This window comes from Labrus bergylta, chromosome 12 (genome assembly GCF_963930695.1).
Source record: "Labrus bergylta chromosome 12, fLabBer1.1, whole genome shotgun sequence".
NCBI lineage: Eukaryota > Metazoa > Chordata > Actinopteri > Labriformes > Labridae > Labrus > Labrus bergylta.
In genome coordinates, this window is record NC_089206.1 from 23,495,609 (window position 1) to 23,507,713 (window position 12,105).

The 12,105-nt window shown below is 47.8% G+C and overlaps 11 non-coding genes across 11 annotated transcripts; all 11 read left to right on the top strand.

Moving 5' to 3' along the window:
- Window positions 1–1,163: 1,163 nt before the first annotated feature.
- trnar-ccu (transfer RNA arginine (anticodon CCU)) lies at window positions 1,164–1,236 on the top strand. The gene has a single exon. It is a non-coding gene; the product is annotated as a tRNA-Arg (tRNA).
- A 6-nt stretch (window positions 1,237–1,242) lies between these two features.
- Window positions 1,243–1,314, top strand: trnam-cau (transfer RNA methionine (anticodon CAU)). The gene has a single exon. It is a non-coding gene; the product is annotated as a tRNA-Met (tRNA).
- Window positions 1,315–2,682: 1,368 nt separating this feature from the next.
- trnar-ccu (transfer RNA arginine (anticodon CCU)) lies at window positions 2,683–2,755 on the top strand. Its single transcript has one exon. It is a non-coding gene; the product is annotated as a tRNA-Arg (tRNA).
- Window positions 2,756–3,788: 1,033 nt separating this feature from the next.
- trnar-ccu (transfer RNA arginine (anticodon CCU)) lies at window positions 3,789–3,861 on the top strand. The gene has a single exon. It is a non-coding gene; the product is annotated as a tRNA-Arg (tRNA).
- Window positions 3,862–7,289: 3,428 nt separating this feature from the next.
- On the top strand, window positions 7,290–7,362 carry trnar-ccu (transfer RNA arginine (anticodon CCU)). Its single transcript has one exon. It is a non-coding gene; the product is annotated as a tRNA-Arg (tRNA).
- Window positions 7,363–7,368: 6 nt separating this feature from the next.
- trnam-cau (transfer RNA methionine (anticodon CAU)) lies at window positions 7,369–7,440 on the top strand. The gene has a single exon. It is a non-coding gene; the product is annotated as a tRNA-Met (tRNA).
- Window positions 7,441–8,283: 843 nt separating this feature from the next.
- trnar-ccu (transfer RNA arginine (anticodon CCU)) lies at window positions 8,284–8,356 on the top strand. The gene has a single exon. It is a non-coding gene; the product is annotated as a tRNA-Arg (tRNA).
- A 2,000-nt stretch (window positions 8,357–10,356) lies between these two features.
- Window positions 10,357–10,429, top strand: trnar-ccu (transfer RNA arginine (anticodon CCU)). The gene has a single exon. It is a non-coding gene; the product is annotated as a tRNA-Arg (tRNA).
- A 6-nt stretch (window positions 10,430–10,435) lies between these two features.
- On the top strand, window positions 10,436–10,507 carry trnam-cau (transfer RNA methionine (anticodon CAU)). Its single transcript has one exon. It is a non-coding gene; the product is annotated as a tRNA-Met (tRNA).
- Window positions 10,508–11,875: 1,368 nt separating this feature from the next.
- Window positions 11,876–11,948, top strand: trnar-ccu (transfer RNA arginine (anticodon CCU)). The gene has a single exon. It is a non-coding gene; the product is annotated as a tRNA-Arg (tRNA).
- A 6-nt stretch (window positions 11,949–11,954) lies between these two features.
- On the top strand, window positions 11,955–12,026 carry trnam-cau (transfer RNA methionine (anticodon CAU)). The gene has a single exon. It is a non-coding gene; the product is annotated as a tRNA-Met (tRNA).
- The last annotated feature ends 79 nt before the right edge of the window (window positions 12,027–12,105 follow it).

Below are 12,105 nucleotides of genomic sequence, written 5' to 3' on the forward strand. Positions count from 1 at the left end.
TGCTTTGTTGTGGAAGTCGCCGTATGTGGACGGAACTGATAAAACAAAGTCCTGTGCAGCCCCAGTGGCTTAATGGATAAGGCACTGACCTCCTAAGACAGGGATTGTGGGTTCCAGTCCCATCTAGGGTGGTTTACAGCAGAGTGGCACAGCAGAAGCATGCTGGCCCATAACCCAGAAGTCAATGGATCAAAACCATCCTCTGCTAAAACAGTTTTCCTGCCAGCTGTGCAACTCTTTTTCTCTGCTTTCCTCACAGACCAGTGTCATTCTGTATGCAACAGCTGTGTACTCAAACAGAATTTACAAATCAAAAGGCATAGCCCAAACAAGACAAGTTGGGACCTCCTGAGAAGGATCTTGAGCGACAGTGTGATTTCCATCAACTACTACTTGATAAATTCAGGGTGGATGGCTTTGCCCACAGCTGGGACACACTGTATTGGAGTAGGATGGTTGACCAAAGTGAGCTGTGGTTTCTGTTACTACCACACTGGCCTGAGAGGGCATTGTTATGTCATTTGAGAGCACCCATTATGCTTCCCATGTTGTTGCTTTGTTGTGGAAGTCGCCGTATGTGGACGGAACTGATAAAACAAAGTCCTGTGCACCCCCAGTGGCTTAATGGATAAGGCACTGACCTCCTAAGACAGGGATTGTGGGTTCCAGTCCCATCTATGGTGGTTTACAGCAGAGTGGCGCAGCAGAAGCATGCTGGGCCCATAACCCAGAGGTCGATGGATCGAAACCATCCTCTGCTAAAACCATTTTCCTGCCAGCTGTGCAATTGGTTTTCTCTGCTTTCCTCACAGACCAGTGTCATTCTGTATGCAACAGCTGTGTACTCAAACAGAATTTACAAATCAAAAGGCATAGCCCAAACAAGACAAGTTGGGACCTCCTGAGAAGGATCTTGAACGACAGTGTGATTTCCATCAACTACTACTTGATAAATTCAGGGTGGATGACAATGCCCACAGCTGGGACAAACTGTATTGGAGTAGGATGGTTGACCAAAGTGAGCTGTGGTTTCTGTTACTACCACACTGGCCTGAGAGGGCATTGTTATGTCATTTGAAAGCACCCATTATGCTTCCCATGATGTTGCTTTGTTGTGGAAGTCCACGTATGTGGACGAAACTGATAAAACAAAGTCCTGTGAAGCCCCAGTGGCCAAATGGATAAGGCACTGGCCTCCTAAGCCAGGGATTGTGGGTTCAACTCCCATCTGGGGTGATTTACAGCAGAGTGGCGCAGCGGAAGCGTGCTGGGCCCATAACCCAGAGGTCGATGGATCGAAACCATCCTCTGCTAAAACCCTTTTCCTGCCAGCTGTGCAATTGGTTTTCTCTGCTTTCCTCACAGACCAGTGTCATTATGTATGCAACATCTTTGTACTCAAACACCAGTTTCTATTCAAAAGGCGTAGCCCAAACAAGGCAGCTTGGGACCTCCTGAGAAGGATCTTGAACGACAGTGTGATTTCCGTCAACTACTACTTGATAAATTCAGGGTGGAGGGCTTTACCCACAGCTGGACATACTGTATTGGAGTAGGATGGTTGACCAAAGTGAGCTCCTCCATGGTTTCTGTTACTACCACACTGCCCTGAGAGGGCATTGTTATGTCATTTGAAAGCAGGGATTGTGGGTTCCAGTCCCATATCAGGTTCTTTACAGCAGAGTGGCGCAGCGGAAGCGTGCTGGGCCCATAACCCAGAGGTCAATGAATCAAAACCATTCTCTGCTAACACAGCTTTCCTGCCACCTGTGCAATTGACTTTCTCTGCTTTCCTCACAGACCAGTGTCATTCTGTATGCAACAGCTGTGTACTCAAACAGAATTTACAAATCAAAAGGCACAGCCCAAACAAGACAATTTGGGACCTCCTGAGAAGGATCTTGAGTGACAGTGTGATAAATTCAGGGTGGAGGGCTTTACCCACAGCTGGGACATACTGTATTGGAGTAGGATGGTTGACCAAAGTGAGCTGTGGTTTCTGTTACTACCACACTGGCCTGAGAGGGCATTGTTATGTCATTTGAGAGCACCCATTATGCTTCCCATGTTGTTGCTTTGTTGTGGAAGTCCCCGTATGTGGACGGAACTGATAAAACAAAGTCCTGTGCAGCCCCAGTGGCTTAATGGATAAGGCACCGACCTCCTAAGACAGGGATTGTGGGTTCCAGTCCCATCTAGGGTGGTTTACAGCAGAGTGGCGCAGCAGAAGCATGCTGGCCCATAACCCAGAAGTCAATGGATCAAAACCATCCTCTGCTAAAACAGTTTTCCTGCCAGCTGTGCAACTCTTTTTCTCTGCTTTCCTCACAGACCAGTGTCATTCTGTATGCAACAGCTGTGTACTCAAACAGAATTTACAAATCAAAAGGCATAGCCCAAACAAGACAAGTTGGGACCTCCTGAGAAGGATCTTGAACGACAGTGTGATTTCCGTCAACTACTACTTGATAAATTCAGGGTGGATGGCTTTGCCCACAGCTGGGACACACTGTATTGGAGTAGGATGGTTGACCAAAGTGAGCTGTGGTTTCTGTTACTACCACACTGCCCTGAGAGGGCATTGTTATGTCATTTGAAAGCACCCATTATGCTTCCCATGATGTTGCTTTGTTGTGGAAGTCCACGTATGTGGACGAAACTGATTAAACAAGGTCCTGTGAAGCCCCAGTGGCCTAATGGATAAGGCACTGGCCTCCTAAGCCAGGGATTGTGGGTTCAAGTCCCATCTGGGGTGATTTACAGCAGAGTGGCGCAGCAGATGCGTGCTGGGCCCATAACCCAGAGGTCGATGGATCGAAACCATCCTCTGCTAAAACCCTTTTCCTGCCAGCTGTGCAATTGGTTTTCTCTGCTTTCCTCACAGACCAGTGTCATTCTGTATGCAACATCTTTGTACTCAAACAGCAGTTTCTATTCAAAAGGCGTAGCCCAAACAAGGCAGCTTGGGACCTCCTGAGAAGGATCGCGAGCGACAGTGTGATTTCCGTCAACTACTACTTGATAAATTCAGGGTGGAGGGCTTTACCCACAGCTGGGACATACTGTATTGGAGTAGGATGGTTGACCAAAGTGAGCTGTGGTTTCTGTTACTACCACACTGGCCTGAGAGGGCATTGTTATGTCATTTGAGAGCACCCATTATGCTTCCCATGTTGTTGCTTTGTTGTGGAAGTCCCCGTATGTGGACGGAACTGATAAAACAAAGTCCTGTGCAGCCCCAGTGGCTTAATGGATAAGGCACTGACCTCCTAAGACAGGGATTGCGGGTTCCAGTCCCATCTAGGGTGGTTTACAGCAGAGTGGCGCAGCAGAAGCATGCTGGGCCCATAACCCAGAGGTCGATGGATCGAAACCATCCTCTGCTAAAACAGTTTTCCTGCCAGCTGTGCAATTGGTTTTCTCTGCTTTCCTCACAGACCAGTGTCATTCTGTATGCAACAGCTGTGTACTCAAACAGAATTTACAAATCAAAAGGCATAGCCCAAACAAGACAAGTTGGGACCTCCTGAGAAGGATCTTGAGCGACAGTGTGATTTCCATCAACTACTACTTGATAAATTCAGGGTGGATGGCTATGCCCACAGCTGGGACACACTGTATTGGAGTAGGATGGTTGACCAAAGTGAGCTGTGGTTTCTGTTACTACCACACTGGCCTGAGAGGGCATTGTTATGTCATTTGAAAGCACCCATTATGCTTCCCATGATGTTGCTTTGTTGTGGAAGTCCACGTATGTGGACGAAACTGATAAAACAAAGTCCTGTGAAGCCCCAGTGGCCTAATGGATAAGGCACTGGCCTTCTAAGCCAGGGATTGTGGGTTCAAGTCCCATCTGGGGTGATTTACAGCAGAGTGGCGCAGCAGAAGCGTGCTGGGCCCATAACCCAGAGGTCGATGGATCGAAACCATCCTCTGCTAAAACCATTTTCCTGCCAGCTGTGCAATTGGTTTTCTCTGCTTTCCTCACAGACCAGTGTCATTATGTATGCAACATCTTTGTACTCAAACACCAGTTTCTATTCAAAAGGCGTAGCCCAAACAAGGCAGCTTGGGACCTCCTGAGAAGGATCGCGAGCGACAGTGTGATTTCCGTCAACTACTACTTGATAAATTCAGGGTGGAGGGCTTTACCCACAGCTGGACATACTGTATTGGAGTAGGATGGTTGACCAAAGTGAGCTCCTCCATGGTTTCTGTTACTACCACACTGCCCTGAGAGGGCATTGTTATGTCATTTGAAAGCAGGGATTGTGGGTTCCAGTCCCATATCAGGTTCTTTACAGCAGAGTGGCGCAGCGGAAGCGTGCTGGGCCCATAACCCAGAGGTCAATGGATCAAAACCATCCTCTGCTAACACAGCTTTCCTGCCACCTGTGCAATTGACTTTCTCTGCTTTCCTCACAGACCAGTGTCATTCTGTATGCAACAGCTGTGTACTCAAACAGAATTTACAAATCAAAAGGCATAGCCCAAACAAGACAATTTGGGACCTCCTGAGAAGGATCTTGAGTGACAGTGTGATAAATTTAGGGTGGAGGGCTTTACCCACAGCTGGGACATACTGTATTGGAGTAGGATGGTTGACCAAAGTGAGCTGTGGTTTCTGTTACTACCACACTGGCCTGAGAGGGCATTGTTATGTCATTTGAGAGCACCCATTATGCTTCCCATGTTGTTGCTTTGTTGTTGAAGTCCCCGTATGTGGACGGAACTGATAAAACAAAGTCCTGTGCAGCCCCAGTGGCTTAATGGATAAGGCACTGACCTCCTAAGACAGGGATTGTGGGTTCCAGTCCCATCTAGGGTGGTTTACAGCAGAGTGGTGCAGCAGAAGCATGCTGGCCCATAACCCAGAAGTCAATGGATCAAAACCATCCTCTGCTAAAACAGTTTTCCTGCCAGCTGTGCAACTCTTTTTCTCTGCTTTCCTCACAGACCAGTGTCATTCTGTATGCAACAGCTGTGTACTCAAACAGAATTTACAAATCAAAAGGCATAGCCCAAACAAGACAAGTTGGGACCTCCTGAGAAGGATCTTGAACGACAGTGTGATTTCCGTCAACTACTACTTGATAAATTCAGGGTGGATGGCTTTGCCCACAGCTGGGACACACTGTATTGGAGTAGGATGGTTGACCAAAGTGAGCTGTGGTTTCTGTTACTACCACACTGGCCTGAGAGGGCATTGTTATGTCATTTGAAAGCACCCATTATGCTTCCCATGATGTTGCTTTGTTGTGGAAGTCCACGTATGTGGACGAAACTGATAAAACAAGGTCCTGTGAAGCCCCAGTGGCCTACTGGATAAGGCACTGGCCTCCTAAGCCAGGGATTGTGGGTTCAAGTCCCATCTAGGGTGATTTACAGCAGAGTGGCGCAGCGGAAGCATGCTGGGCCCATAATCCAGAGGTCGATGGATCAAAACCATCCTCTGCTAAAACCATTTTCCTGCCAGCTGTGCAATTGGTTTTCTCTGCTTTCCTCACAGACCAGTGCCATTATGTATGCAACATCTTTGTACTCAAACACCAGTTTCTATTCAAAAGGCGTAGCCCAAACAAGGCAGCTTGGGACCTCCTGAGAAGGATCGCGAGCGACAGTGTGATTTCCGTCAACTACTTTTTGATAAAATCAGGGTAGATGGCTTTGCCCAAAGCTGGGACATACTGTATTGGAGTAGGATGGTTGAGAAAAGTGAGCTCCTCCATGGTTTCTGTTACTACCACACTGCCCTGAGAGGGCATTGTTATGTCATTTGAAAGCAGCGATTGTGGGTTCCAGTCCCATATCAGGTTCTTTACGGCAGAGTGGCGCAGTGGAAGCGTGCTGGGCCCATAACCCAGAGGTCAATGGATCGAAACCATCCTCTGCTAACACAGCTTTCCTGCCACCTGTGCAATTGACTTTCTCTGCTTTCCTCACAGACCAGTGTCATTCTGTATGCAACAGCTGTGTACTCAAACAGAATTTACAAATCAAAAGGCATAGCCCAAACAAGGCAGCTTGGGACCTCCTGAGAAGGATCACGAGCGACAGTGTGATTTCTGTCAACTACTACTTGATAAATTCAGGGTGGAGGGCTTTACCCACAGCTGGGACATACTGTATTGGAGTAGGATGGTTGACCAAAGTGAGCTCCTCCATGGTTTCTGTTACTACCACACTGCCCTGAGAGGGCATTGTTATGTCATTTGAAAGCAGGGATTGTGGGTTCCAGTCCCATATCAGGTTCTTTACAGCAGAGTGGCACAGCGGAAGCGTGCTGGGCCCATAACCCAGAGGTCAATGGATCAAAACCATCCTCTGCTAACACAGCTTTCCTGCCACCTGTGCAATTGACTTTCTCTGCTTTCCTCACAGACCAGTGTCATTCTGTATGCAACAGCTGTGTACTCAAACAGAATTTACAAATCAAAAGGCATAGCCCAAACAAGACAATTTGGGACCTCCTGAGAAGGATCTTGAGTGACAGTGTGATTTCCGTCAACTACTACTTGATAAATTCAGGGTGGAGGGCTTTACCCACAGCTGGGACATACTGTATTGGAGTAGGATGGTTGACCAAAGTGAGCTGTGGTTTCTGTTACTACCACACTGGCCTGAGAGGGCATTGTTATGTCATTTGGGAGCACCCATTATGCTTCCCATGTTGTTGCTTTGTTGTGGAAGTCCCCGTATGTGGACGGAACTGATAAAACAAAGTCCTGTGCAGCCCCAGTGGCTTAATGGATAAGGCACTGATCTCCTAAGACAGGGATTGTGGGTTCCAGTCCCATCTAGGGTGGTTTACAGCAGAGTGGCGCAGCAGAAGCATGCTGGCCCATAACCCAGAGGTCGATGGATCGAAACCATCCTCTGCTAAAACCATTTTCCTGCCAGCTGTGCAATTGGTTTTCTCTGCTTTCCTCACAGACCAGTGTCATTCTGTATGCAACAGCTGTGTACTCAAACAGAATTTACAAATCAAAAGGCATAGCCCAAACAAGACAAGTTGGGACCTCCTGAGAAGGATCTTGAACGACAGTGTGATTTCCATCAACTACAACTTGATAAATTCAGGGTGGATGGCTTTGCCCACAGCTGGGACACACTGTATTGGAGTAGGATGGTTGACCAAAGTGAGCTCCTCCATGGTTTCTGTTACTACCACACTGCCGTGAGAGGGCATTGTTATGTCATTTGAAAGCACCCATTATGCTTCCCATGATGTTGCTTTGTTGTGGAAGTCCACGTATGTGGACGAAACTGATAAAACAAGGTCCTGTGAAGCCCCAGTGGCCTAATGGATAAGGCACTGGCCTCCTAAGCCAGGGATTGTGGGTTCAAGTCCCATCTGGGGTGATTTACAGCAGAGTGGCGCAGCGGAAGCGTGCTGGGCCCATAACCCAGAGGTCGATGGATCGAAACCATCCTCTGCTAAAACCCTTTTCCTGCCAGCTGTGCAATTGGTTTTCTCTGCTTTCCTCACAGACCAGTGTCATTATGTATGCAACATCTTTGTACTCAAACACCAGTTTCTATTCAAAAGGCGTAGCCCAAACAAGGCAGCTTGGGACCTCCTGAGAAGGATCGCGAGCGACAGTGTGATTTCCGTCAACTACTACTTGATAAATTCAGGGTGGAGGGCTTTACCCACAGCTGGGACATACTGTATTGGAGTAGGATGGTTGACCAAAGTGAGCTCCTCCATGGTTTCTGTTACTACCACACTGCCCTGAGAGGGCATTGTTATGTCATTTGAAAGCAGGGATTGTGGGTTCCAGTCCCATCTAGGGTGGTTTACAGCAGAGTGGCGCAGCAGAAGCATGCTGGGCCCATATCCCAGAGGTCGATGGATCGAAACCATCCTCTGCTAAAACCATTTTCCTGCCACCTGTGCAATTGGTTTTCTCTGCTTTCCTCACAGACCAGTGTCATTCTGTATGCAACAGCTGTGTACTCAAACAGAATTTACAAATCAAAAGGCATAGCCCAAACAAGACAAGTTGGGACCTCCTGAGAAGGATCTTGAACGACAGTGTGATTTCCATCAACTACTACTTGATAAATTCAGGGTGGATGGCTTTGCCCACAGCTGGGACACACTGTATTGGAGTAGGATGGTTGACCAAAGTGAGCTCCTCCATGGTTTCTGTTACTACCACACTGCCCTGAGAGGGCATTGTTATGTCATTTGAAAGCACCCATTATGCTTCCCATGATGTTGCTTTGTTGTGGAAGTCCACGTATGTGGACGAAACTGATAAAACAAGGTCCTGTGAAGCCCCAGTGGCCTAATGGATAAGGCACTGGCCTCCTAAGCCAGGGATTGTGGGTTCAAGTCCCATCTGGGGTGATTTACAGCAGAGTGGCGCAGCGGAAGCATGCTGGGCCCATAACCCAGAGGTCGATGGATCGAAACCATCCTCTGCTAAAACCCTTTTCCTGCCAGCTGTGCAATTGGTTTTCTCTGCTTTCCTCACAGACCAGTGTCATTATGTATGCAACATCTTTGTACTCAAACACCAGTTTCTATTCAAAAGGCGTAGCCCAAACAAGGCAGCTTGGGACCTCCTGAGAAGGATCGCGAGCGACAGTGTGATTTCCGTCAACTACTACTTGATAAATTCAGGGTGGAGGGCTTTACCCACAGCTGGGACATACTGTATTGGAGTAGGATGGTTGACCAAAGTGAGCTCCTCCATGGTTTCTGTTACTACCACACTGCCCTGAGAGGGCATTGTTATGTCATTTGAAAGCAGGGATTGTGGGTTCCAGTCCCATATCAGGTTCTTTACAGCAGAGTGGCGCAGCGGAAGTGTGCTGGGCCCATAACCCAGAGGTCAATGGATCAAAACCATCCTCTGCTAACACAGCTTTCCTGCCACCTGTGCAATTGACTTTCTCTGCTTTCCTCACAGACCAGTGTCATTCTGTATGCAACAGCTGTGTACTCAAACAGAATTTACAAATCAAAAGGCATAGCCCAAACAAGACAATTTGGGACCTCCTGAGAAGGATCTTGAGTGACAGTGTGATAAATTCAGGGTGGAGGGCTTTACCCACAGCTGGGACATACTGTATTGGAGTAGGATGGTTGACCAAAGTGAGCTGTGGTTTCTGTTACTACCACACTGGCCTGAGAGGGCATTGTTATGTCATTTGAGAGCACCCATTATGCTTCCCATGTTGTTGCTTTGTTGTGGAAGTCGCCGTATGTGGACGGAACTGATAAAACAAAGTCCTGTGCAGCCCCAGTGGCTTAATGGATAAGGCACTGACCTCCTAAGACAGGGATTGTGGGTTCCAGTCCCATCTAGGGTGGTTTACAGCAGAGTGGCACAGCAGAAGCATGCTGGCCCATAACCCAGAAGTCAATGGATCAAAACCATCCTCTGCTAAAACAGTTTTCCTGCCAGCTGTGCAACTCTTTTTCTCTGCTTTCCTCACAGACCAGTGTCATTCTGTATGCAACAGCTGTGTACTCAAACAGAATTTACAAATCAAAAGGCATAGCCCAAACAAGACAAGTTGGGACCTCCTGAGAAGGATCTTGAGCGACAGTGTGATTTCCATCAACTACTACTTGATAAATTCAGGGTGGATGGCTTTGCCCACAGCTGGGACACACTGTATTGGAGTAGGATGGTTGACCAAAGTGAGCTGTGGTTTCTGTTACTACCACACTGGCCTGAGAGGGCATTGTTATGTCATTTGAGAGCACCCATTATGCTTCCCATGTTGTTGCTTTGTTGTGGAAGTCGCCGTATGTGGACGGAACTGATAAAACAAAGTCCTGTGCACCCCCAGTGGCTTAATGGATAAGGCACTGACCTCCTAAGACAGGGATTGTGGGTTCCAGTCCCATCTATGGTGGTTTACAGCAGAGTGGCGCAGCAGAAGCATGCTGGGCCCATAACCCAGAGGTCGATGGATCGAAACCATCCTCTGCTAAAACCATTTTCCTGCCAGCTGTGCAATTGGTTTTCTCTGCTTTCCTCACAGACCAGTGTCATTCTGTATGCAACAGCTGTGTACTCAAACAGAATTTACAAATCAAAAGGCATAGCCCAAACAAGACAAGTTGGGACCTCCTGAGAAGGATCTTGAACGACAGTGTGATTTCCATCAACTACTACTTGATAAATTCAGGGTGGATGACAATGCCCACAGCTGGGACAAACTGTATTGGAGTAGGATGGTTGACCAAAGTGAGCTGTGGTTTCTGTTACTACCACACTGGCCTGAGAGGGCATTGTTATGTCATTTGAAAGCACCCATTATGCTTCCCATGATGTTGCTTTGTTGTGGAAGTCCACGTATGTGGACGAAACTGATAAAACAAAGTCCTGTGAAGCCCCAGTGGCCAAATGGATAAGGCACTGGCCTCCTAAGCCAGGGATTGTGGGTTCAACTCCCATCTGGGGTGATTTACAGCAGAGTGGCGCAGCGGAAGCGTGCTGGGCCCATAACCCAGAGGTCGATGGATCGAAACCATCCTCTGCTAAAACCCTTTTCCTGCCAGCTGTGCAATTGGTTTTCTCTGCTTTCCTCACAGACCAGTGTCATTATGTATGCAACATCTTTGTACTCAAACACCAGTTTCTATTCAAAAGGCGTAGCCCAAACAAGGCAGCTTGGGACCTCCTGAGAAGGATCTTGAACGACAGTGTGATTTCCGTCAACTACTACTTGATAAATTCAGGGTGGAGGGCTTTACCCACAGCTGGACATACTGTATTGGAGTAGGATGGTTGACCAAAGTGAGCTCCTCCATGGTTTCTGTTACTACCACACTGCCCTGAGAGGGCATTGTTATGTCATTTGAAAGCAGGGATTGTGGGTTCCAGTCCCATATCAGGTTCTTTACAGCAGAGTGGCGCAGCGGAAGCGTGCTGGGCCCATAACCCAGAGGTCAATGAATCAAAACCATTCTCTGCTAACACAGCTTTCCTGCCACCTGTGCAATTGACTTTCTCTGCTTTCCTCACAGACCAGTGTCATTCTGTATGCAACAGCTGTGTACTCAAACAGAATTTACAAATCAAAAGGCACAGCCCAAACAAGACAATTTGGGACCTCCTGAGAAGGATCTTGAGTGACAGTGTGATAAATTCAGGGTGGAGGGCTTTACCCACAGCTGGGACATACTGTATTGGAGTAGGATGGTTGACCAAAGTGAGCTGTGGTTTCTGTTACTACCACACTGGCCTGAGAGGGCATTGTTATGTCATTTGAGAGCACCCATTATGCTTCCCATGTTGTTGCTTTGTTGTGGAAGTCCCCGTATGTGGACGGAACTGATAAAACAAAGTCCTGTGCAGCCCCAGTGGCTTAATGGATAAGGCACCGACCTCCTAAGACAGGGATTGTGGGTTCCAGTCCCATCTAGGGTGGTTTACAGCAGAGTGGCGCAGCAGAAGCATGCTGGCCCATAACCCAGAAGTCAATGGATCAAAACCATCCTCTGCTAAAACAGTTTTCCTGCCAGCTGTGCAACTCTTTTTCTCTGCTTTCCTCACAGACCAGTGTCATTCTGTATGCAACAGCTGTGTACTCAAACAGAATTTACAAATCAAAAGGCATAGCCCAAACAAGACAAGTTGGGACCTCCTGAGAAGGATCTTGAACGACAGTGTGATTTCCGTCAACTACTACTTGATAAATTCAGGGTGGATGGCTTTGCCCACAGCTGGGACACACTGTATTGGAGTAGGATGGTTGACCAAAGTGAGCTGTGGTTTCTGTTACTACCACACTGCCCTGAGAGGGCATTGTTATGTCATTTGAAAGCACCCATTATGCTTCCCATGATGTTGCTTTGTTGTGGAAGTCCACGTATGTGGACGAAACTGATTAAACAAGGTCCTGTGAAGCCCCAGTGGCCTAATGGATAAGGCACTGGCCTCCTAAGCCAGGGATTGTGGGTTCAACTCCCATCTGGGGTGATTTACAGCAGAGTGGCGCAGCGGAAGCGTGCTGGGCCCATAACCCAGAGGTCGATGGATCGAAACCATCCTCTGCTAAAACCCTTTTCCTGCCAGCTGTGCAATTGGTTTTCTCTGCTTTCCTCACAGACCAGTGTCATTATGTATGCAACATCTT